Source organism: Ictidomys tridecemlineatus, chromosome 9, assembly GCF_052094955.1.
Source record: "Ictidomys tridecemlineatus isolate mIctTri1 chromosome 9, mIctTri1.hap1, whole genome shotgun sequence".
NCBI lineage: Eukaryota > Metazoa > Chordata > Mammalia > Rodentia > Sciuridae > Ictidomys > Ictidomys tridecemlineatus.
The window spans coordinates 107,472,750-107,500,014 of NC_135485.1; the positions used below are offsets into that span (position 1 = coordinate 107,472,750).

The following is a 27,265-nucleotide window of genomic DNA, read 5'->3' on the forward strand; positions in this document are numbered from 1 at the left end:
TTTGCCCAATTCCTCTTGAATCTCTCCTGACACCTAATGCAGCAGATATGTAACTGCCTATCCTTAGGCATATAGGAACTTGACTGGTAAACTGTCCCCAACAGTGAAATAAAACTTTCTCTCAAAGACAACAGTGGCTTACCATGCCTCAACTTTTTTTTTTTAATTAAAAACAATCTATATCATATAGATACTTACTTTCTGAGACTTTGGAATTCTGATGCATATAACAAGCAATTACTAAAAACCTTAAGTACTTAGACTCTGTCCGGCTTATCTCGTAGATAACACTTGGCACAGTTTGCCACAACTCCTTACTGAAGGAATTAAGGACGTCCCACGAGACTCCACTGGAAGAAGACTCTTGGAAACCTGAGCCTTATTTCTTATAGGCGTGTCCCATGCACCTTTTTCCTTTATTGATTTTGTTTTGTATTCTTTTGCTATAGTAAATCTTAGTCATGAGTTTAACTATATACTGAGTTGTGCAGGTCCTTCTAGTGAAACATGAAACCTAGAGTAGTCCAGGGGCACTTCTGATATTAAACAATTTTGAAAAATCATATTAAAGATACTTTAACTTTCTTGAAATATTGTACCGTATTCTTTTAAATTGGTGCATTATAATTATATATAATAGCAGGATTCATTATGCCATATTTGTACATGGACATAACATAATTCCATTGAACTCATTTCCCACCACCCTTAACTCTTGTGCTTACTCTTGTACTCGCAAATTCTAGTGTAACAGAGTCAGAGCCATCATCTTTGACTATTTCTGATCAGGTTAATGAGAAACTTGAACATGCTTGCTGTTAAAATAGACTATACAATGAAAAACTTACAGTACTTTTTTTTTTTTGGTACTAGGGATTGAACCCAGTGACACTCTACCACTGAGCTACATCCCCAGCTGTTTTTCATGTTTTTTTAAATTTTGACGCTGGATCTTGCTAAGCTGCTCAGGCTGGCCTTGAATTTGTGATCCTCCTGCCTCAGCCTCCTTAGTTGCTGAGATTATAGGTATGCACCACTACACCTAGCACTTTGATTTTTATCATACATAAAAAGTCTTTGGGGCTGAGGATGTGGCTCAAGCAGTAGCGCACTCGCCTGGCATGCGTGCGGCACTGGGTTCGATCCTCAGCACCACATACAAATAAAAGATGTTGTGTCCGTCGACAACTAAAAAACAAATATTAAAATTCTCTCTCAAAAAAAAAGTCTAAAATTGAATTCTTAATGGGAATGTTGAACACTATTATCAGTAAAGGAAACATAAAAAGCATTAATGGAAAGAAGCAAAAACATCATTGATTAGTGGTTAAATTGACACCTTTTAAAAGTTTTGTGATAAATTATTTTTCTTCTCCAAGCCTCAGTTATGTACACTTCAAATGAGGATAGTACCTTGCTGGTTAGATTCCCATGAGACTTTGCTGTCCATGTACAAATTTACCAAAATGGATCCCACTTTTATGTTTAATTATAGCTCACTAATTAAAAAAAAAAAAAGAAAGAAAGAGAGACCAACAAAGTATAGGAAGGAGATCAGGGGAGAAAGGGGAGAAAAAGGGGAAGTACTTTGGAATAAAGTGATCAAATCATGTTATTTGCATGCACAAATAAATCACAATGAATCTCACTATTATGTGTAATTATGGTATAACAAAAATCATTAAAAAAGAATTTCATGAGGCTTAAATGGGATAATTATATAAAAGTATTTAGCCACCTCTAAGGCACAGAATGTGGGATTAACACATGAAAAGGATAATTAATGTATTCAAATAATACAATTAAGACTTATTTTCAATATTTTTATAAAATAATTTTACGTGTCTATGTGTGGTGCTAGAAATTGACTCAGGGCTTTGTACTTGCTAGGCAAACATTCTACCACATAGCTACATCCCCAGACCATAACTAAATAATTTCTGAAACACACAACAGAAGTAATTTTCATTCTAGGATTAAATTATTCATTTGGACTTGACAAAATAAAAAACTCTAATAATCTAAATAGTCATAGTTACAAGGAAAAAATTTATGACCAAGCAATACTAGAAATTATAAATGAAACAAAAGTTACAAACTGAAAATAACAGTTTTAATGTTATATGAAGAAATTAGAATTTAATTCCAGTAGAGTTGCTAAACTGTCTTAGAAGAGAGTAACCAGGATAATAGGAATTCCGTGCCAAGCCTAATGGATTCTGGTTGTGAGGATTGGTAACACTGGCCCAGGGTATTAAAAAAACTCAAGAGAAGCATGAGCACAATCCTAGTATCTGCCATGTGGATTCACTCTATGCGGCTACCTTCTCTTTGCCTAATGCCAGTGAGTCAAATCTATAGTTAAATAGATTTGGTTTGATAAAAGGAAGTACTTCCTAATATGTAAAATTATCCAAAGGAAAACATTTGTTCCTAAGGGTGCCTTTCATGAGAGCCCTGTCACCAGAAAGTATGTAAGCAGAGCATGGAACCATTAAGAAGGAACAGATGGACCATTAAGAAGGCAGAGGGCTAAGTTACAGCTCAGCGTGGCTTTCAAAGCTTTCTAGGCAAAGTGACAATTGATCTGCCCAATCATAACTATCTCTCTGTCACAGAAACTGTATTCTGGCCATCTCCATTCTCTACCCAAATTTTACATTTTCCAGGCATTATACACAGTAGGTACTTTTCCCACCCCTCTGTATCCATAGAAATTCTACTTATAATAAATAGAACAATAACACCCATCTTGTACTTAAAAAAATATTAAGTGTTCCATATTAAGCAATTAATGTATTATTTAACACTCAAGTTTCTAGAAGTAGAGACATTCCTTTTAATTCATGGCATTTATTAACCGTATGACATATAATTTTACATTGATTTGTAAAAGATGTTTTAAAAATTATCATTAACAATAACTTCCTTATGTATCTTATCTCCTACCTTACTTATAAACTACCTGAGGTTAGAGGCTTTATTGCGACTTTGGGCATTTTACTTAATACTAGTAAATTTCCTCATCTGTAAAATGTTATTAAAATATTACCTTTATTCCAAGGTTACCGAATTAAATAAATTACTAAATAATAATCATCAAGTGCTTATTGGCACAATGTCCAATGCAGAGTCTATGCTCCAAAAATGAGGGATTATTATTTCTACATCCTGAAATACCTGTCTAGTTCAGTGATAACAAGATTAGTGATAAATACATTTACTAAATTAATACTCCTCATGTAACAATTCTGCTTCTAAATGTAGTCTGTGGATAGTTTTAAATCTAGGATCTTGATCTCAGACACAATTTTGCTTCCTCAATTCAATTTTAAATAATATGATATTTTCTAAAATTCCCATGGGATAAGTAATCACATAAGATTAAAAATATTTTAATTTTGGTTATATCCTTTGTACATAAATTGGTATATATTCTCTCCCAACAGGCCTGAGATGTTTAAATCTTAAACTATATTCTTTAGCTATAAAGGGCTTAAAGTAGATTATAAAGAATCCATAAAAGTACAGGTTATAAGCAAAAAAGTTTATGTTTAAATTCACAATTAATGAGAGGTTGACTTTCTTTTGGAGAAACAGATCCCTAATTATTTAAAACATTTAGCGTAGTAATGGATGAATATTAGACTTTGTCTTTATTAATATTAGACTTTATCCGTCACTCATCACATATCTAAATATATGATGCCTCTCTTTAAAAATTTACCATGTCTTTTTTCTAATTTTTAACTACTGGCTGCTATTTAAAGAAAACACATAAATTTTAGGTATGGTGTACTACAGATGAAAGAATAATTAGGACAGTATTGGCAATACTGTTTTATTTGGGGAGCAAATGTTAGTAACCACTGGTAGCAAAATAGCCTAAACTTAGTAACTAATTTGTTAATGGAGTATGGCATTGTTACCTAGATTGCTATCTTATTTCTGAACTCATGATTCAAATATATTTTTTCAAAATTTAAATTATTTAAGGTGCACCAACTTCTATGCAAAATAAAATTCTTTCTAAAGGATTCTAGTAAGAAAATCAATATAAATTTCATAAATACTTTTGGTTAATATCACAGATACTAAGAATTAAATATGGTCATTTTCACTAGTCTGCTAAAAATTCAAAAACTTAAATGAAATAATAAATTAATATGACTTCTAAAGTAGAGTTTTTGTTTCCAAAACTGAAAATGGATAAAAATATACTAATAGAGAAAGCAAAGGATTCTTTTCAAAACTGAGCCAGTGAGGAAAAAAGAAAAAGGAATAAAAGTTAACTTTCAGTGTCAGCAATCTGATTTATCTTGAGTTTATATTCTTTTCTCTTATTTGTTTAACTATTACAACAAATAAGTTCAGTTACAAATTGAGAACATTTTGGGAGGTGGCACAACATGTAGCAGGGCGGAGTGGAAAGAAGTTAGTTCACTGTGAGCCCTTTCTCTCTCTCAATCTCTTTATTCTCTCAGGTTTCCTGCTGTCATTAGGTGAGTAGTTTCTATTGCCATGCACATCCCACTGTGATGTTCTGCCTCACCACAGGCCCCAACTCCATGAAGCCAGTCCACCATAAACTAGAATCTCTGAGACCATGAAATAAAATAAACTTCTCCTAATAAGTGTTTATCTCAGATACTTTGTCATAGAGCTGTAAAGCTGACTTACACAGCATTTCCCAGATATGGTGAAAATTAAGTTGCTTTTTCAAGGAAAACCTACATGTTTAAGAACTAATAAGATAGTGGCCAATTAAAATCAAATTGTTATTTTTTCATTTTTTTTTCATTTTTTTCAAAAGGTATGTCTTATTTAACATTACATTAATATACAGTTATGTCCACGCAATAAAAGACAGGATTCCACCATAATATCATTACTGGCACAATTATTCATAATTTCATAAGCAAATATCAAGTGTACTAATAAAAGATGTCACAAAAAATTAAAAGATGAGTTAATAGTCATACAAAATAACATGCCTGTGTATTAGCACTACGTTGAAATTACAGTTAATTCAAATTTGACTACAAATCAGCTCTGGGGTTTTCTCATCTGGTCTGTTAATGTGGTGGTTAAGTGTCGGGGAAAGCAGTGTAGCAGTGTCCTTACCAGCAAAACACCACTTGCCAAATCCACTCCCACAGTACCTTGTTTGCTTAACATGGACAGAGCCGGTGGATCTCCTGCAGGACTGGAGATGGGAAAAAGCTAGAGGCTTGAAAACAGGGCTGATGCAAAGTGCATCCAGCAGAGAGCAATAGTTTTCAGGACTGGAGAGCCTGGCAAGCATTTAGAAAGATTTTTAAGTTAAAAAATTGCACTACCAAGAGCAAAAAGTAGTTTTTTTTAGGTCTATGATCTGAAATATTTCCTCTGAGAGTAAGTATGTGGAGGAGAAAGAGGGAAAGGAAGCACTAAGCAGTGAGAGCATAAAGGAAGGGCCATGAATTAATTCACTGCATGCTCTTACTCATTAATATAAAATTAAATACGTTTTCACCAAAATTGGGCATAACAATCTTTTATTTTTTATTTTATTATTTAAAAAAATTAGGGGGGGTATCTGGGATTGATTCCAAGGGTACTTAAACCCTGAGCTCCTTTTATTCCAGCCCTTTTAATTTTTTTATTTTGAGACAGTCTCACTAAGTTTCTTAGGGCCTCGATAAATTACTGAGGCTGTGCCTTGAACTTGAGATCCTTCTGTCTCAGCCTTCCAAGCCATTGTGTGCTGCCACACCTGGCAAGACAATCTTTTAGAAAGCATTTACACTATGAAGACTACAGAAATTATATAAAAATAGAACATAACAAAATCCTACAAAACATTTTTACTTTTTTAGGGTGGGAGGAGGAAGGGGTGCTTTGAAAAGTTGTTAGGCTTTCATTCACCCTCCAAAGATTTGGGGAGAAGAAACATCAATAAAAACTTATGTCACATTTGATTCTGTTTCAAATATAAAAAATGAAAATCGTAAACACCCTAAAGTCAACAAGTACATGACAAGTGAGAAATATCATACGTAAACAGTAGCAATGGAAAGAGATAAAAAGATTTTTTCAAACAATGCTAACAAATACCATGGGCTTTACCCACAACTCAGATAAAAGAGCCACTGTACCATGAAGAGCTCAGAGCAGAGCTGTGGCTGTTCCAAATGAACAGTTCTCTGAAGCAGACGAGGCCACATCAGACAGACACTGCACATGCAGTTAGTTCTACCTGGTTTTTGCAGCAATGACAGCAGACACGGTAGCAGCTGCACTGCTCAGAGCTGCAGCACTGTATCTAGCAGGAGAGGAGAAGGAGGAAAAATTTCGAGAACCTTCCAAAGAACCTTCTAAATTTCTTGTGGAGCTGCTTAAACTGATAAGTAAGAAAAGAAAAAAGATAGGAACACAAAAAGAAAGTGAGAAAAGGTAGCAAAATAAACACAAGATAGGAACTGCTCTATATTAATATTTAGGTATTATAAAAGTACACAAAGTCAGAGGTTTAATAGGAGCTTGAGTCATTTATTTACTGTGGCCATGATTTCTCTAAGAAATTAAAATCTGAGGTACAATCCTACATTAAACTGTTTTTTGACATAGAAATGCTCTTGAATGTTCGCTGTCTCTTAGTTTGATTTAAAATTAAAACCATCTAACACACATTTGAAGACTGACTTGCAATAACTAAGTAGAAAATAAACCTAAACATAAAGTTGAATTTCCATAAGCAATGAGAGAAAGTTAAGTGGATTTTCCCAAAGAGTCCTTATATCAGGAATATCACCTTATAGATGATGCATACCAATAATATGACAATTTAAAGAGACTTCTCTGTTTTCAGGAAAAACAGGTACACCTGGCTGCCTGTTCAGAAGCATCAATATATAATTTCACAAACAAGAAATAACTGTTTAAGGTATTGGGAGCAGAGTTCCTATTTTTTTTTTTTTTTTTTGGTACTGAGGATTGAACCCTGGGGTGCTTTAACCACTGAGTCGTATCCCCAGCCCTTTTTCATATTTTATTTAGAGATAAGGTCCCACTAAATTGCTTAGGGCCATGCTAAGCTGCTGATGTTTAGGCTTTGAATACATGATCCTCCTGCCTCAGACTTCTAAGCTGCTGGGATTACAGGCATATGCCATCATGCCTGGCGGGAGCAGAATTCTTCAGGGAGGGCAGGCACCTTTGTAAAAATAAACAGTAGTTACAGTGAACTTGATCAAAACATCAATTTTTCTGCAATTTCATATTTCTATTTTCAGTTAGCTCTGAAAAGATTTTTAAACACTGGTATATAATTTCATCTTCAGAACCTTTATAACTTAAAATAATAATTATTTTCCCTTGGTCTCTTAGACAAGGTTATATACCTGAACAGGAATTAACATTCAACATTAGGACTGCAATGGTTTTAAAACTGGTAATAAAAATCACAGTTGAGGGCTGGGGTTGTGACTCAGAGGTATAGTGCTCGCTTAGGATGCATGAAGCACTGGGTTCAATCCTTAGCACCACATGAAATAAAATATATTGTGTCCACCTATAACTAAAAAATAAATATTAAAAAATCACAATTAAGAATTTAAATTACACAGTGTAAAACTTATCTCTCTTCTTTCGAGTATAATTTATTAATGAAGAACATCACCATACTGTGAACACTTTTTTTCAGAAGTTTGTGACAGTGGTTATCTCCAACACAAAGTAATCATGCACATGCCAAACTTAATACATGTTAATGAAAGCTCACACATCAGAAACTGAAAGGGCACAGACATAAATCTTTTCTCCCTATCAGAACAATTTGATAAAAATGTTGTTCTTGCTTCCATACAACTTTACAAACCATTGGAAGAAAAATTAAAGAAACAATCTATTTCCAAAAACATTATACATAATTGTTCATGTCTGGATGCCCCAGTGGCGCTATCAGTTAGCGCACGGTACTTATACAGAATTGTTCATGTATAATTTTTGCATGTATTCATTAAACTGAAGGTATGGTTAGGTTTTAACAACTGTCATGAATGGCTAGAAAAGAGAGAAAGGAAAGAAGCTATCGATGGCAGTGTCAGGTAATATGAATGTTAAGTGACATTACCAAGAGATGCCATTTTAATTAATTAATTAATTAACTTTTTTGATGAACTGGGGACTGAACTCAGGGACACTTTCCCACTGAGCTACATCCTCAGCCCTCTTTCCATTTTTTATTTTGAGACAGGGCCTCCCTAAGTTGCCCAGGCTGGCCTTGAATATGTGATCTTTCTGCCTTGGCCTCTCGAGTAGCTCGGTTACAGGTATGCAACACTGTGCCAAGTGATTTAACTTTTGAGTTTTTGAATCACTCTGCATCTTTGAGGCAAGGGTTACCTGTATGTGAAAAATAATGGTGAATAATAAGAACTAAAAACTTGGGCTAATAAAAAGTCATATAAAAATATATCAGCTGGGGGCTGGGCTTGTGGCTCAGCAGTAGAATGCTCGCCTAGCACATGCAAGGCGCTGGGTTCGATCCTCAGCACCACATAATAAAGGCAACTACCTAGGACATGTAGTTGCTACTTTAAGAAGTCTGGCTACTTGTCTACCAATATTTAACACCTGAGGAGTTGCAGGTGAGTGAGGTTCACTCTTTTATAGTTGTCTAACTATAACTAAAAAAATTTTTGAAAAAAAAAATCAGCTAAATTATCCTGTTCCAGGAAGAAAAAAGGAAACTTATGAATTTATGTCATCATACTGTGTCACAAATAATAATATAAAATGATTTATTCAGTGGAGTCTGGCAGTATCTTAAAAGCACTATTATTTACCTAAATATACTTAGAATATGTCTGAGAGCTTGGGATCAAATGACAACCTCTCTTTCTCTCTTTTAGAGTTAAAACCTCTAATTCAGAAAAGCAGACCGTTGGTAATCTCAAAAAGTTGCCGTTGCAAATCACAAAGTAAAGCAAGAAAAGACACCAATTTCCAGATTATATATTAGAAGTTAAAACCAAACCACAATATATATGCAAAATATAAAATCAGGGTGAAACAGTGTTCTGAGGCCAAGTACCAAGTGTTCTTGTCTACATGTTAAAGATGTTAGTTCTGCAATTGATGATCACCTTTTCTTTTTCAGTCAAACAGTTTTAGTATTTAGGTTCACCACCAGCACTGAAATTTAGACATGCCAAGAAGGAAGATTCTACCTAGGACATGTAGTTGCTACTTTAAGAAGGGTGGCTACTTGTCTACCAATATTTAACACCTGAGGAGTTGCAGGTGGGTGAGGTTCACTCTTGGGTAGATCTTCTAGAGAACTGTCAAACCTAAGTTTTCAAAAGTAAAATAAACAAAGCAAAGGAAACATTAACAAACAATACAGGAGGCATTCATCATCTGTAGTATCTCTTAAGAGTATACTATAATGTTCAATTCTAAGAATACTGTTGATTTTTTAAAACTTCATTATTCTGCAAGAGGTTAAAACTAAAACCAACATCTCCTCCAACACAAAGTATGGGCTATTCCCCTTCCAAAGACTTTAACATGGCAACTTCCACTTGATAAAAGACAGTGCTTAAAGGGAGACAAGATGGTAATTCTTATTTGCTGAATGAGAATACTTTTAAGAAAACTTAGGGCCCAACAAATGAATTAAGTTGTCCAATGCCATTCATACAGTAATAGTCAGATGAAATTTGCTTGTACTATTTCCACTACATAACACTCTCTTAATCTTTTGGTACAGCTGCCTGACATGTGTCCTTTCAAGTCAAAATGTTGTTTCTGCAGACCTGAAATTACAGGGATGTTGTTTGTCTTGATGTTAACAAAGCACTGTATTCAGTCACACAGCAAATGGTCATAAGCAATTGTGGTGCTTTTTTTTTTTTTAAACTTTGTCTGACAACTGTACCAATTTTTCTTTAGAATGCCAGAATTAAAATTTAGAAATCTAATTAGCTAAAAAAAAGATGAAAAATTCAATATCAGATTCAAAGAAAGAAAGCACCAAATTTAATATTTGGGGGGAAAATCAAATATGAAAAAAATAACTTTTTATACTAGGATATATAAAGAACTCAAAAACCTAAACACCAAAAAAACCAAATAACCCAATCAATAAATGGGCCAAGGATCTGAACAGACACTTCTCAGAAGAGGAAATATAGTCAATAAACAAATATATGAAAAAATGTTCATCATCACTAGCAATTAGAGAAATGCAAATCAAAACTACTCTATGATTTCATTTCACTCCAGTCAGAATGGCAGCTATTATGAAGACAAACAACAATAAGTGTTGGAGAGGATGTAGGGGAAAAGGTACACTCATAAATTGCCAGTGGGACTGCAAATTGGTACAGCCAATATGGAAAGTAGTATGGAGATTTCTTGGGAAACTGGGAATGGAACCACCATTTGACCTAGCTATCCCTTTCTTAGGTCTATACCCAAAGGACTTAGAAACATCATACTACAGGGACACAGCCACATCAATGTTTATTAGCAGAACAATTCACGATAGCTAAACTATGGAACCAACCTAGATGCCCTTCAGTAGATGAATGGATAAAGAAATTGTGGCATATATATACAATGGAATATTATTCAGCAATAAAAGAGAATAAAATCATGGCATTTGCAGGTAAATGCATGGTGTTGGAGAAGATAATGCTAAATGAAGTTAGCCAATCCCCCCCTCCAAAAAAAAAAAACAAATGCCGAATGTTTTCTCTGATACAAGGTGACTGACTCATAGTTGGGTAGAAAGGGGAACAAGGGAGGAATAGAGAAACTCTAGATAGGGCAGAGGGGTGGGAGGAGAAAGGAGGGGGCAGGAGGTTAGCAATGATGGTGGAATGTGATGGACATCATTATCCAAAGTACATGTATAAAGACATAAATTGGTGTGAACATACTTGTATATACAACCAGAGATATGAAAAATTGTGCTCTATATGTGTAACAAGAATTATAATGCATTTTGCTATCATTTATTTTTAAAAAATCAATAAAAAAAGAAAAAAATAGAATGGGCCAGTCATATTAAACTGACTTTTAAATTGGAAAACTAACACAAAGATAAAGAAATAGAAAAGAAGATCATAAGATCTAAAAATTTTAATTTTTCATTTATAATAGGTCTTACCTGTACTTAAGTGTTGAAAATTTAAGCAATTCAAGAAAAATGTTATGGTGGAACTAAAATATCATTTAAGAGGTAGACAGAAAAAGTTAAAAGAATAAGAATTATCTACAAAATGAGTCAGCAAACAATGGCTTAAAAGCCAAATACAGCCCACCATCTGTCTATGTATGGCTTATGAGCTAAAAATGGTTGTCATATTTTAAAATGATTAAAAAAAATAAAAAGAATGTCCTATTATTTCCAACATGAACAACATATGACATTCAAATTTCTTTTTTTAAAATTTTTTAGTTTTAGTTTTTAGTTGTTGATAGACCTTTATTTATATGTGGTGCTGAGAATCAAACCCAGTGCCTCACACATGCCAGGCGAGTGTGCTATTGCTGAGCCCCAGCCCCAGCCCCAGCCCCAGCCCAGACATTAAATTTTCAATATCCATAAATAAAGTTTTTTTGGAACACTGATGCACTGTTTTATTTAAAATCCTATGACTATTTCACACTACCCAGAGATTACTGCACATTATTACATGGCTTACTATCTGGAAATTGACAGAAAAGAAAATTGCTGAGCTTTGTTCTAGAGAACAACTTCCCAACACAGTTATCGGAGTTAACTTCAAAAAATAAACCTTGTTGTGTCTGTTCCTTAGACCTTCTGGTACTGCTAGATGGATAACTATGATCTTTGGCTACCTGTTCTTCATTTGTTCTTCATTCACAGAGCTCTTTCTTTCCCTCTCTCATGCTCCCGTGCATCTGGCCTTTCATCTCTTCTCAAAACAGGCCACACTTCTTCCCACCTCAACGTCTTTGCAGAGTCTACTACTTCTCATTTTCAAAACCCCTCTCTCCATCACACCTTCACTGCACCAATTCATAAGCATCCTTCTGGCTCAGTTCAAATGCTGCTTTTTCAATGAGGTACCTCTGCAATTCCCCAAATCACTCACATTTGTCCCTGCCATATGCTTTCATGGTACTCTGTTCTTTTCTTGATAGAATTTGTCATTATTGTCATTATATATAATTTGTGTGGCTATTTAAATTCAAACTCCCTCTGTAGACTAGAGGTTCCCTGAGGTCAAGGGTCATGATATTTACTGATATAAATTAAATATAATACAATGCTCACCATAAAGAAAACAAATAAATATTAACTAAATGCATAAGTGAAATTTATTGTTTTCAAATACAGAACTCATGATATTTGTATATTTTCTTAGAACATATTTACACCTTCTAGAATGTCACACTACAGACTAAACTTGTATTATTGCCTAAGTAAGGGAGAATGTGTGATCAATCAACAAAATGACCAGAATTCAAAAATACATGAATAACAATATCCCTTAGAAAATTAAAAAAAAATCTTTTTTTTAAACATTAAATTGTATACTTTATTTATTTATTTTGAGAGAGAGAGAGAGAGAGAGAGAGAGAGAGAGAGAGAGAGAGAGAGAGAGAGAGAATTTTTTAAATATTTTTTATTCTTTAGTTTTTGGCAGACACAACATCTTTATTTTTTGTATGTGGTGCTGAGGATGGAACCCAGAACCACATGCATGCCAGGCGAGCGCGCTACCGCTTGAGCCACATCCCCAGCCCCATACTTTATTTATTTTTATGTGGTGCTGATAATCCCAGCAGCTTGAGAGGCTGAGACAGGAAGATCATGAGTTCAAAGCCAGCTTCAACAATGGTGAGGCACTAAGGAACTCAGTGAAACCTGTCTCTAAATAAAATGCAAAATAGGGCTGGGGATATGGCTCAGTTGTTGAATGCCCAAGTTCAATCCCCCTGCCCCCAAAAAGAAAGAAAAATTTAAAAATCATTAATATTTTAGGAAAAAGAAAATATAAAGAATCACCAAAGTCTACATACTGACAAATAATGAGGAGAGGAGAAGTTTTAAAAGAAGGAAGTTGAAAAAGTTAAGTCTTGCAATATTTCCATGAACTATGATGATTGGAAAAACTTGAGTACTACCTGAGAGCAGAGTTCATATATTTCATGAAATAGTTTTAAAGCCAGATTTCCAAGTTTCTAAACAAATGTACTTGGGAGGTTTCCCAGGTGCTATGCACAGATTACCTATTTGTTACTTAGCCAGGATCTCTAAAAATACTAGACTTATGACAAAATCTCAAACTACTTAATATGGAACAGACATCAACATCTATTCTTATTCTGACATTTCCTAATATTTACTCCTTTTAGGGTTAGAAGAAGGTCTGATTAATAACATGTCTGCAGCAGCCAAACTTTCTGCTTTGTCTATTGCTTAAGTGAGTTTTCATTTCTCACCAGGGAGAGATACGGAGGCTTTCTCCTTCTCAGACATGTGTGCAGAATTGGGCTTGCAGCCTTTTGGCCTGCTTTTTTAATGAAAAATGACTTAGGAGAAATGAGCAAAAAATTATTTGTGTGCTGTGTCTTTGTCTGCACTGTCTTCTTTTAAACATGGACCCATACTAACAATGTGTTCAGGCAAACCAGCCATGAGGCTGTTCATTTACCATTATTATCATCCTCCAGAACCAAATGAGTGGAATTTTTTTTCTATTCCCCAGTCCTAACAATTGTTAAATTATAATATCCTTATGCTATGTACTCCATTCTTCCCTTATTCTCAAGTGTCTTGCTATGGTTTGGATCTGGGACGACCCCCAAAGTCTAGTTGAAAGCATGGTCCCCAATGCAGCAAGGTTCAGAGGCAAGGATTTCAGGCAATGATTGGATCTTAAGGGCTCTCATCATCAAATGGGTCAACCCACTGACAGCTGAGAGGTGGGATCTAGGCTGGAGGAAGTAGGTCACTGGAGGCATGCTCTAGAAGCATTTATCTTCTCCCCAGCCTCTCTTACTCTCTTTCTGCTTCCTGGCTGCCATGAGTTGGGGACATTTCCTCTGTCATGCCCTCACGCATATTCTGCCATGTTCTATCTCACCTCAGGCACAAATCAATGGAGCTAGCTGAACATGGACTGAATCCTCTGAAACTGTGAGCCAAAATGAATTTTTCCTTCTCTAAACTGTTCATGTCAGGTATTTTGGTCACTGTGACATAAAGCTGTCTAACACATGCCTCAAGTGACCTCTCTTTCCAGCACTGGATGTTCCATATCCTCATCCCAAAATGCTACAGTTTCTCTTAAAACAACAACAAACTACCTTTGCTTTCTATTTCCCTATTCCCCTAAAATAGTCAAACTGAAATAATAGTACACTAACCCACCCGTCACACTTCAACCATCTCAACTACCTCATGCCCCCCAAAACTCCACATAACCATATTCTTGTACAGGTCACTAATGGCCTCTTTGTAGCTAAATATGACTGACAATTTGTTTTTGTTGGGTTTTTTTTTATTGTAGTAAAAATCACATGACTCAAAATTTGCTATCTTAACCATTTTAAGTGTACAGTTCAGGAGTATTAAATATGTTCACATTATTGTGAAAGAGAACTCCAAAACATTTTTGTTGTGCAATTCTGAAACACCATACCCATTAAACAACAAATTCCTTTTACCTTCCTCCCCTGGAACTATCCGGTAATTACAATGGAACCATCCAGTATTTGTCTTTTTGTGTGCATTCCTCACGTTACTGTCTCAGTACCTGACCTAAACGATCTTGTCTTCTGTGCCATGACCTATACACTTGCCTTTTTTAAGCAATAAGTTGCTAGTTATTCTTTATTCTCAGAGTTTTCTGTCCTTGACCTGCTTTCTCTGTATTCTGCTATCACTGGTAGCAAACAATTGTATTCTTTAATAGCCTTAAACATTGTTTATTTATTAGTGTCCCAGGTTTATAACTCTAGCTTACCTCTCTCCTACAAGCAGCACCCATATTTTGGATTTCCTTCTTTAATTATTTTATTAGCTGTCTTAGAGCATATAAGTGAATTATTTTCTCAAAAAACTTCTAAGACCTTTCCTGAAATACAGTCTTTCAATTGACATATTTACTATTACTAAAAACCGGTAAGAAACCTTTCTCTCCCCCTAAAGTTTTTCATCATCATGTCCCAATCATTATACCTCAAAATTTTAATTCGAATCCATCTGTCTGTTCTATATCATTGCCACCACTCTCTCTCATCTAGACTATTCAAAGCACTCACTTATACCTGTGTTTTAATAATTGTCTATCTGGTCTCTTGCTTTCCCTCTTGCCAAATCCTGCCCCATCCAGCTTCTGTGCTATCTGGTATGGCTTAGTGTAGCCATAGTGCCTTAAGAAAAAAGAAAAGTATACTTTACCCTATCACTCTTTTCATTAAAACCTTGCAATAGATTCATACTACAGTTAAGATAATATCCAAAATCCTTCACATGTTATACAAATCCCAAATACCAGAATGACTTGAAGATCTACTTCTCAAGTATCTTTCTATATCAATCTTCCCTTTATTCACTAAATTCCATTCATGTAGATCAATTTTTTAATGTCCTAAACAAAGTTTTTTTCATACTTCAGGATCTTATTCACTAGTAATGATTGTATTAATTTTATTTTAGTGTTTAACTTATATATAGAAATTATATTTGAATAATGAAAGATAATATTTTCCTATCATTCAGTATGTAGAAGGCACATATAATCCTTCCCATAAACTCATAATGTAGGTACTTGAATTGTCCCCAGTAATTTGCTAAAGTGATTACTTCAGTGTACGGTAGAGCTAATAAACTGGTAACCATGGTAAGAATAGATTCAGTGGATTGGAGAGAATAGAAACCAGGTTGCAGAATATGAAAGATTTTTTATCAGTAATAAAATTTCTATACCTTAATTTGCCTCAAATGGATTTTAATAGAATTATATTCTATCCCTATATGACAAATTTTTAATAAAAGAAAAAAATTCACAAACTTTAAAATATGTATTTTATAGCAGATAAAGAAGGGAACAAGAATAAATTGTCCTCAGTATTTTCACTCTTCCATAAAGCAAACTTTCACACAGAAACATTGCTAAAGCAGAAACTAAAAATATATCAGGGTCATAGCTGAAGTCTGTTCTTTTGGAGTTCAGTGACAAAGGTGAGATATTTACTTTAGCCAAGCAAATTGCCAGTCATCTCAAAAAATGAGTATCTTCTACAAGCTTCCTCATAATAAATATGGTGAGTGTGTTCACTCATAACTATGATCTTCCTTCTGGAAAATAAAATCTACTAAAACTCAGGTGTAAAGTTCTGGCACTCTAAACTACAGCTGAATTTATTAACTGATTTCACTGACTTCTGTGCTTTGCTTGTTGAGGTGCAAGGAGATTATGAGTTAGGGGCTAAAAGAGGGGTATGAAGTAAGTTAGCTGACATGAAAAAATACCACCCCAAATGAGGTTTACTTTGTGAAAGAAAAAGAAAAAAGATTCAATGAATTGGTGTTTTCTCTTTCTTTTTTGGCAGTGCAGAGATTGAATCCAGGTCCTCCAGCATAACAGGTACATGACCTACTATTGAGCTAATAGTCCTAGCCCCCCAAATAAATTTCCTATGAGCTTCCCACTAACCAAAGCAAAGACAGGAAGCCAAAATTGGATATTGCTGAATATCCAATTTGTTACTACATACTAAAGTCTGTGTCCCTCCAAAACTTGTATGTTGAAGTCCTAAATCCTTATGTGACAGTATTAGGAAGTTGGTGATTACATCATGTGGGCAGAGTCCTCATGAATGGGATTAGAGCTTTTTATTTGGAGTACGTGGGACACAACCGAGGGTCTCAAGTATGCTCAGTAGCTGCTGTACTACTGAGCTATATCCCCAGATTAGTCCTCTTAAAAAAGACATCTCAGAGAGCTCTTTGCCCCCTTACCCTTATGCACTCCTGGGAAAACAATGACAATTTATGAACCACAAAGTGGATCCTTAACCGTCACTGAATCGACCAGAGTCTTGATCTTGGACTTCCCTGCCTCCAAACTGTGAAAGACAAAAGTTTAGTCTTTAAACCATTCAGCCTATGGTATTTTTGTTATGACAGCCTGAACTAAGACATTTGTATTATGGAAAGAGTTTTCTCTTTTTGATATATTCCATTTTCTCCTATCTTAACTCTTACATATTTCTGAGGTATTACCTAAAGGAGTTACCATTATTAAGCATCCAGTCTTAATATTTTGTGAATTCTAGAGTTACCTATATTACTCTTTCATCGCCACAGAGACAATGTTCTATGCGTTAGAAAGATAAGGACAGGTAAAGATTTTAAACTGTATGTATAATAATATAATATGAAGATTTTAACATAGAATAGCAACTTAAAACTCACTTGGAACAACCCCTTTAGTAACTTCAGGGCACTTATTTACCACTAACCTTAGCTCCTTTCACTCTTTTATCAGGTTCTTCACGTGATCATTCCTATCAGCATTTTCAGAGATTTCTACTTGCTAAAAATAGCTTATTTCACATGAGTCAAAAAATTTGCTATTTTGTAGTTTTAACACACTATTATAAAAAAGAATTTATGTAACATTCAGGATAAAAAGGATAAATGATGCATAATTCTATTTAATAGTGTTGTATCAATTTGTTATTTGAAAATATAAGTGAATTTGTCTGCCTCAGATTCAATAGCCCACCTACTATGAATCCATGAAAAAGCCATGTCTTGCAAGAAACAGAAATCTAAAGTCAGGATTCTGTTCTTACTGCTGTTATTAACTGCTGAAATTTTGGGTCTCATCAGTTTAAATTCTTTGCACAACAGAGGGAAGGGACTAGGTGGTTTCTCCTTAACAAACCTTTAGATCTTACTAAGAATAATTGATAAAATAAAATTAAAAAAAAAAGAATCCATGTCTTTTGAGAAAGTCACCACAGTACCTCACCAGTGTCCTGCCAACATTAGAGTACAATACTTTCTAGATAAACTTTGTGGATTAGATGTCCTAAATGCTCCCATTCAATCATTCATGGCATTCATTCATTCAACCACAAAAATGTGTCTGAATTCCCACATTATGCCAGGCATCCTCACACCTTCTAGGCCCACTTTATATTCCTCCCCTCATAGAGTTTGCATTTTAGTGCTCACCTTCCTGTAACGAACCTTAAAGATAAATCGTGTCCTGCTTCCCATCTCTGTTTACCTACCACAACCACATGTGTCAATCCTTTGGATTAACCATCATCTCCTAGACTCTTTCTTTACAACTTTGTGCATTTCCTAATCCAATCAATTTCTTACCCCTCTAACCCTCTATTATTCTACTATACTTTTTCTTTTTTGGGGTACCAGGGATTGAACTCAGAAGCACTCAACTACTGAGCCACATCCCCAGCACCATGCCCCCTTTTTGTATTTTATTTAGAAACAGGATCTCACTAAGTTGCTTAGTGCATTGCTGTTGCTGAGGCTGGCTTTGAACCTGCAATCCTTCTGCTTCAGCCTCCCTAGCCTCTAGGATTACAGGTGTCCACTGCATCCTGACACTTTTTATTCTTCTTCACCTTCTCTGCAGTCTTTTCAACAGAGGTTGACTTTTCTTTCATATTCCATTTTCTTATGGAGATGGAACAAGTGTCCCCTTCATTATTTTTTTAATACCATCAGCCACCTTCCATCTTCCAAAATCCTAAGTCCTTTCAGGCTAATGCAATCTCTCTATAGTACCCATCAATGACCCACCTCACTGTCTTTTCTCTGTCTCATGCAGTTTGCTTTAGCACCTGCCTTCCTCTTTACCTCATTCCTACAATCTTTCTTGATGACATCAATGTCACCATGTTAAATCATCAAGTAACCTACCAAATTCTTTGATTTCTTCACTTTGATGATATTATTTCCCTGAAGGCTAAGTCTTAGGTCTGGACCATTTCAGCCATGTACTCTCTAATTCATAACCTTCACTTTTTCATAAACAAGTACAATACATCTGAAATCTAGATCTTAAATACCCTTCTTAGTCTTTTCCTCATTCACTTCTCTACCTCTTTATTTTATTAGCTTCTTTACTGAACTGAACTGACCCTTACCAAGTGAATCAATTCTTATCAAATTCAATAACTTATCAATTTTCCACTCTTTATCATCCCCCAATATTCCTACAATCCTGTCAGTTCTTCTAAAATTCAAATGTATAATGGTCTTTATCTTCATCAGTAACTCCATTGCTCAAGACACTGTCATTTTCTTGCCTTAAGTATAGGAATGCTCATTAATGGTCTCCTGCTTCCATTATTCCTCCCTTAAAAATAAATTTCCAAAGTACACACAGAAGTCTTTTAAAAACATGTCAGATGCTACTCTGGTAATCATAATCCTGTTTTAGGCTTCTCATTTAATTGGGAGAAGATTCTAAATTCCTTAACACAACCTACAAGACAATAAAAGCTACTTCTTCACTCAATCTTTTATCACTCTCTCTCTCTCATATGTCATGCTCCACTCATAAAAACCATCTTTAAGATCCTTAAGCACACCAAGCTGATGCCTATCTTATGTTCCTGCTGCTCCCTCTGTCTGGAGAATTATCTGTCCCATAGCTGCATGACTGACTCCTTCAGATCATTGCAGCTTAAATATCTGCTTTTTCCGTAACTAGTGAATTATCCTCCCTTCACTACATTCATCATGTTGCCCTCTTTTTTTTAATAAAATACATCAAATAAAACTTATTTTTTCATGCATGCCTTCTAGACTGAATCCATGATAGCACCTTGATTTTGCTGTAAAGTGGTACCTAGAGCAGTGAGTGGAACAAAAAGTAAGCAACTGTTGGGTTTAATTATTACATACACTCTACACAGCCAGTCCTGGGTATCCTACACATACCAAAATCTGAGGATGCTCAAGTCTCATATAAAATGCAATACTATTTGCACAAAACTTATTCACACCTTCCCATGTATTTCAAGTCATTTCTAGATTCTTTATAATACCTAATACAATATAAATGCTATGTAAATAGTTGTTATGCTATACTGTTTGTGGAATAATGACAAAAGAAAAGTTTGTACATACAATATACAGATGACTTTTTAAAAAAAGATCTTTAGTTGGCTGAATCTCTCAATGAGAAATCCACTTTCTTTATTTCCTAAATTAATGTTGTCTTGGTTGTTTAATATTTCATACTTGAAGAATTTTTCTTTTGGTGGTGGATGGATATTTTCTCAACATCATGTGGTGCTGCTCCAACATCCCTGCTAAGGGCTTCACTTATTTTAACAAATATTTGATACCATTGATATACTCTAAGGATAAGTCTGAATCCACCAAGTTTGTTTAAAAGTGTTGGATCTCTGTATTAAAACTTCAAATTCACCCACTGTCTAACCAATGATGATATACAGCTTCCTAGAGCCACTCAAGTTGTTCAGAAATTCATGTTCAAAATTTTCTTCTTATTTTGAATTATCTGATTATTGATATAAAGAATGAGTGTGTAACACTAAATCAAAAATTCCACAGTATTATTCTAGTTCTAACATATCCTGTTCAAATAAGTGAATTCACACTTTTCAGCAGTAATTAAGTAGGTATGTCAACGACAGTACTATTCTCAGGAAAAACTGAAGTGTAATAAGTACTTACGTTCAATAGATGGCGATGTTTATATTGCAGTCACCAACACATAAAAACTTGAATAATATAGTACAATCCAGAAAATGAAGGCAGATCAAATACAGATGTGCCATATTTTGCAACTGAAAAAAATTACTTGATTGTATATTCATTTTTATTTAGCCTGCGATATTATTTCTAGGTTGGCCAACATATTTTGTGGAAATATCTATGATGGTATCAGTTAAGAGATTCTCAGGGGCTATATTTTTTTATTTTTTAAATTAGGCTAGGGGCTGGGACTGTAACTCAGTGGTAAAGCACTTGCCTTGCATGTGTAAGGCACTCAGTTTGATCCTAAGCACCACATAAAAATAAAGATATTGTGTGTCCATCTACATTTTTTTTTTTAAATTAGGCTATGCTGTAGAGATGTTAGTACCCTATCTTTTGGGAGCAAGTGTGATAGTTAATTCTCACCTCATAAAAATATTTGCAAATATAAGACCAGGGAATGGTTCCCTGAAGAATAGTAATTTGGGGAAATAACTATCTATGCAAATGACATATGACTTAGTAAGGATATTTAAAGGTGACTTAAGTTGTTTGTGAAACACAACAATAATGAAGACAGAGAATCAGGCAGCAAATTGTGTTTCTTCATCTATCTCTAAGGAGAGATAAAAAGGGTCATAAATATCTATGAACAAACTGAAATTTTATAAAACTCATAAATCAGTATGCTTGGAAATATTTATGTAATTTCTCCTTTCTCAATTGCCAATGAATATACAAAGCTGATAGGTTTTGGTTCAAGAAGTAACTTAAGATTTATTCTTAGAGTGCCAAAATTCCATTCTGATGCCCATCAGCTAGAAACCATGTGGACATTATTTAGTGCTACTGGACAGCTTATAAGAGTGTATTTCTGCTAGGTGTGGTGGCACACACCTGCAATCCCAACAGCTTGGGAGGCTGAGACAGGAGGATTGTGAGCCAGAAAAAGAAAGTATACCCATGTTTTTTTTTTTTTTAAAGAGAGAGAATTTTTTTAATATTTATTTTTTAGTTTTTATTTGTATGTGGTGCTGAAGATCGAACCTGGGCCGCACGCATGCCAGGCGAGCGTGCTACTGCTTGAGCCACATCCCCAGCCCAGTATACTCATGTTTTTTTTAAGATAATTTTTTAAAGAGAGAGCTAGAGAGAGAGAGAAGAGAGAGAGAGAGAGAGGATTTTTAATATTTATTTTTTCAGTTTTCGGTGGACACAACATCTTTATTTTATTTTACTTGGTGCTGAGGATTGAACCCAGTGCCCCGCACATGCCAGGCGAGTGCGTTACCGCTTGAGCCACATTCCCAGCCCCAAGATAATTATTTTTAATTGAAATTTTCTATGGTCTTCCAAATGACTCTGTTCTGGTAGTAAACTTATTAATATCACTATTTATATTATTAATATATTAATAATAAGATGGCTATTGCCTTATTTATTTATTTGTATTTGCAGTGCCAGGGATGCATACGAACAATGAGCTGCATCCCCCAAAAGCTCTGTGACTTCTTTTAAATATTGTAGAATAGATTCTTGACTTTAAACATTTGCTTATTTAAGACAAAGTTATTTCTCTGTTGTTTTGTTTTCCAATTAGAGCATTAACTAAGCATCTCATATTCCTTTTTCTACGATTAGTTATGTTCTCCTCCCAGGAGTCTCCATGTATTTATTTCATGCTAAAACACTCCAAAAATCCAAAGATTAAGAAATAAACGTTCATTTAATGAATAAAAAACTTTCCACAGCTTTTTAATAAATAGATAATTCCAGGGAGAAAGTGTTAACTTTTGGCAATCAGGTTATCCAAAGCACTATATTTCTTATTTCAGCAACTTAGATATGGTATAACATTTCAATATAGATATTAATACCTTGACACTTTAATAAAAATTTGACTATATTGAATCTGCAATTAAAATATTGTATACCATACTGTAATTAATTTTTTTCTTACGAGTTCAACAAGTAGAGAACTGAAGAAATACGCAATTACATACTGTCAGAACTGTTAGTACCAAACATGGCAGGAAATACTAAAATGCTTGTATTTAAAGGACTTATATTCTAGATGGAGACATAGGACATGGAGACAAATACCTATCTAAAGTAGAAAAGAAAGTGCCACAAGAAAGTTAACAACAATGCTTTCTATTGGGTCCAAGGCAGTGGTTCTACTTAAGAACAACTTTTTCTTAAATGTTAATCTGTCAAATTAATTTTAGTATGTTATGGTCTGAATTGAGTCATCTCCCCCACCCCAATTAATTTAATCCTCAGTGTGAATAAATTTGGATATAGGTCCCTTGGGGTGGCAATTAAGGTTAAATGAGATCATAATGGTGGAACCCGAATTTGCGTGACCGTGTCCTTAGATGAGAAAAAGAGAATTAATGTGTCTACATATCCTTACCTGCCACTTGTTTTATACTATCCTTTCCTGTGAACTCATCCAGAGGAAAGGCCATGTGAGCGCACGGTAAGAAAATCACCATGTCCAAACCGGGAAGAAAGGCTTCACTACAAACTAACCCTGCTGGTCCCTTGATCTGGGACTTCCAGCTTCCAGAGCTATTAGAAAACTAATTTCTACTATTTAAACTACCCAATCTGTGACAGAGCTACATTACACGGTGTATTTCTAATTTGAGAATAGACTGACAGAGATGAATCCTGAAATCCTAACACTTACCTTCAAGAGAAATCATTTCATTGTATATACAGACCTTTACTTACACAGTTATAGTTGCAGCCAGGAAGAAATACAATGCTTATCATTCATTCCAATTTACATAATAGAAAGACTCTTGTCTTTGACAAACTCATACTCTAGTTGGAAAGTTAGGATACATTGTATCCATAATATAAATTAGAAAAGAGGTGTCAAAAGAGAGTACAGTTAGTTCAGAAGTAAGATTATTTGTCCTTTGGTTGTGGAGGTAAGCATGTGTGGCTAGAGTTGTGATGTGAGAATGATTAAAAAAAAAAAAGCAAAACAACAACAAAAAACACCTTGAGAGAGATGGCATTTTCACTCAGCCCATTATTCTCAATAGTACAACACTGGAATTTGGTGCTGGATGATTTCTTGTTGATGAGGGCTATTTATTTAGCACTCTAGCAGCCCCCTCCTGACTTTGTGGTATCTGCATATTACCAAAACAATTCCAAAGGCTACTCAGCAGCAGCATCTCCCCCAAAAGAGAACTGGGGAACACTTATAAAAATGTAAAATTGGAAAAAAGAAGATTGTGGGCTCGGTTTGTGGCTCTGTGGTAGAACACTTGCCTAGAACATGCAAGGCCCTGGGTTTGATCCTCAGCACCACATAAAAATAAAATAATTAATTAAAGGTATTTTGTCCAACTACAACCAAAAAATAAATATTAAAAAAACCCAGCAGATTGTTCACTATTAAGTGACTGATTAAAGACATAACAGGTATGATTCTAAAATGCTACATATAGAAAATTAAAATTTGCACATGCAAATTATAATATTTTCAACACTACTTTCCTATTTTAAGTGTTCATTATATTTATTCAGTTCTCATTTTCATTTTGAAGCTTTTTATTTCCTTGCTTCATTGATATAGCTCATTGAGTATATTTGATTTCTAAATACCTTTACTTACTTATTACTCCTACATGGGTAGTCTCTGAAGCTATCAACAAACACTCTACTTAAGACAAAAAAAAAAAAAGCAAAGGCATCTTCTTCCTTACTTTCAGGCATCTCAACAGATCTTTTACTTTATAGACTCCCTTAAATTATATGATTGTGATCTGGGCTGAAGGTTTAGCAGAAGGGATAAGAAGTGGCAAAGAGGGGCTGGAGTTATGGCTCAACATAGAGTGCTTGCCTCACACATGCAAGGCCTTGGGTTCAATCCTCAGCACCACATAAAGATAAACACATAAAGGTATTGTGCCCAACTGCAACTACCAAATAAATAAATAAAGAAAGAAAGAAGTTGCAAGGATACTGAAAATGATGAGATGAATAAAAAGGAATCTATGCAACTGAGGACCAAATTGGGATTCAAAGGATTATGAATCTCTTGCAAAGGATCTTCAAAGAGCAGACTTCACCGCAGAGTTTAGCATGGAGGGGGTTCATTGAGAAGTGCCTCTAGGATTAGGATCTGTGAAGGGGGCCCAGAAGCAGAAATGGGCAGAAGTTGAGCTACCACTGAGAACTTAGGACAGCTTCAGCTGACCCTATAGCACCTCTGGAGCTAGAGGAGTCCTCCCAAGTTGTCGCTAATTAGGGTGAAATGGCAAGGCTCTTCACCTTTCCTTCCTAGCACCTAAGATCAATTAGCTCACTGAACACGGACAGCTGAGGCGATGGTGAAGGGGCTACAGGAAGGCTGCCTGCGTTGTCCACTCAAGTCATGTTATCAGTGGGCACAGTGTCCACTGCAGATTATAACTTCATATTTTATTTTTTTTAGTTTAATCATTTTTATTTCAAGTGTATTTTTAAAATCATAAATGGGGTTTTATAATTCAAAGTTGAAACATTTATTCTTCATTACTTTAGAATATGACAAGCATTTCCAGACCCTGCTTTCCAAATTCAGTCTTCTTTGCTGTTTTTCAGACTTCTGAGACCTAGTATTTACACTACTCCATTCTAAAAGTACAATTTTAGATAACTACTGTACACTTGTTGTAAGAGAGTTTTCTGAAAACAGTCCATCAAATATAAAGTATGGTTTCTGTCCAAGGATCAGCAGTGAGGGGAAAATTTCAAACATCTTTTAAGAAATCATTTATTCATTTAAAAAAACAGAACCAATGAGTTCTCTGTCATAAAAGAGAACATATAAAATTAATCTAAATTATTTTTGTAAACTTTGGTAATATTTTTCCCCACACACAGGTCTCAATCCTACTTATTTTTTTATGCAAAGTCACCAGTGGAATTTACTGGAAAAGAAAAAAAATCCCAGGTGTTATTTCAAAGATGAATAGGTTACTACTAAGGAAAAGAGCTGCCCTGATAATTTCTCTCAAATGCTCATTTTAAATAAAAATAGTTACTGGAAATATTTTTTAAACCAACTTTGGGTACTATGCAGCATACTACTCATTACACAAAATAGGAAATCAAAACTTTTCTTTTCTAGGAAATTTTCTATCTTTACTTTTAAGATTACAACTTATTCAACTTTTTCCCCTTTTGATTGCCTAATTCAACATTTAAATTTTTTAAATTCTGCATTTCAGTGTAGCAAGAGTTCTTTTCAAATGTTCTTCACAACACAGAACACAGACACCAGAGCAACATTCTCAAGTCACATTGTTTAACTACAATGAAGTAAGAAATGAAAGTGGACGGATATCTCAAGGTAGATACTCTCTCTCCTCTGAAGAGGAGCAAGCTTTTAACAAGTGAGCAACACAGAACTCCACTCCCCTGCAACTCCCTCAAACTGAGAATACCTTCATTTAATAATATATTATTTTTAAAAATTAAAGTTTGGTCACTAGAAAAGACTGAACAAAAATTATTCCCTTCTCCCCAAACAACCCAAACAGTTCTAGTCACTCTCTCCCTCTACTCCCCACAAAAACAGGAAAGTAGTAGGGGCCCAAAGCTTTATATCTGAAATCTTGGCTCCTATAACATTGCTATATGCTCAAAGTTGTAGGTCTATATATTTCATTATCCAATACTTCCCCCATTTATAAGTTTAATTCCATACACAGACACACACACCGCCATACACTCACTCTCAAGTAAGACACTTTTTTGTGTTTGTTGATAAATTATGAGGAATATGAACTAGGTGTGCACAGGGTTTCATAGCTGCTTTGTAAACATCAGAGTCACTTGGGTCCTTTTCTCCAAAAGCCTGAAATCAAATTATGCAACCAGGGATCACTACTTTCCCAGACGCTGTTCACAGACTGCATATTGACGAAGGGCAGAGAAAAAGTCCTTATAACTGATGTTTAGGTGGGAAGGCAAAGAGCAATCTCAGTCAATCTGATTTGCCAGGGAAGAAAGCCTAATGTGCTGTCCACAGGACCAAACTTCAATACTAAATCAGGATCAGGGTAACCATTTGAACTAAGTAAACTGTCTAACAAATCTACATCCAAATCTGTAGATCTCTTTTGCTGCTGGGCTACTAACTGGCAAAAGTCCTGAGCAGCTCTCACAATATCTGCTTTTCCATCTTCTGGGGACAGCACCTTCATTGCCAAATGGCAATTTAAAACTTGATCATCTTTGTCATTGCTATTTGCAAACCCCAGTGAGTATTTGGAACAATCTAGGCCCAAAAGTTCCTGCTGTTGTTTTAAAATTTCATCCATCAATCTGGAATTATTTCTTTTGAAAATACCTCGCCCCCGCCGCCATCTTCCTCCTCCCTTAGCGGCCCCGCCTCCGTTAGTACCATAACTTCCTATTTTAAAGAAATGGAAACTCAGGAGCAAAAAGTAATCAAACAGTCACAAATTTGAATTTAATACCCTCAATTATTTATCATTTCCTGTTTCTCACTAT

General features: G+C 35.0%; 1 protein-coding gene and 1 pseudogene across 9 annotated transcripts in view; both read right to left on the reverse strand.

Moving 5' to 3' along the window:
- Positions 1-27,265, reverse strand: part of Pdlim5 (PDZ and LIM domain 5) — a 207,961-nt gene that overhangs the window by 50,759 nt on the left and 129,937 nt on the right. The gene's annotated exons all lie outside the window — the stretch shown is intronic.
- On the reverse strand, positions 199-27,192 carry LOC144366975 (dehydrodolichyl diphosphate synthase complex subunit NUS1 pseudogene; annotated as a pseudogene).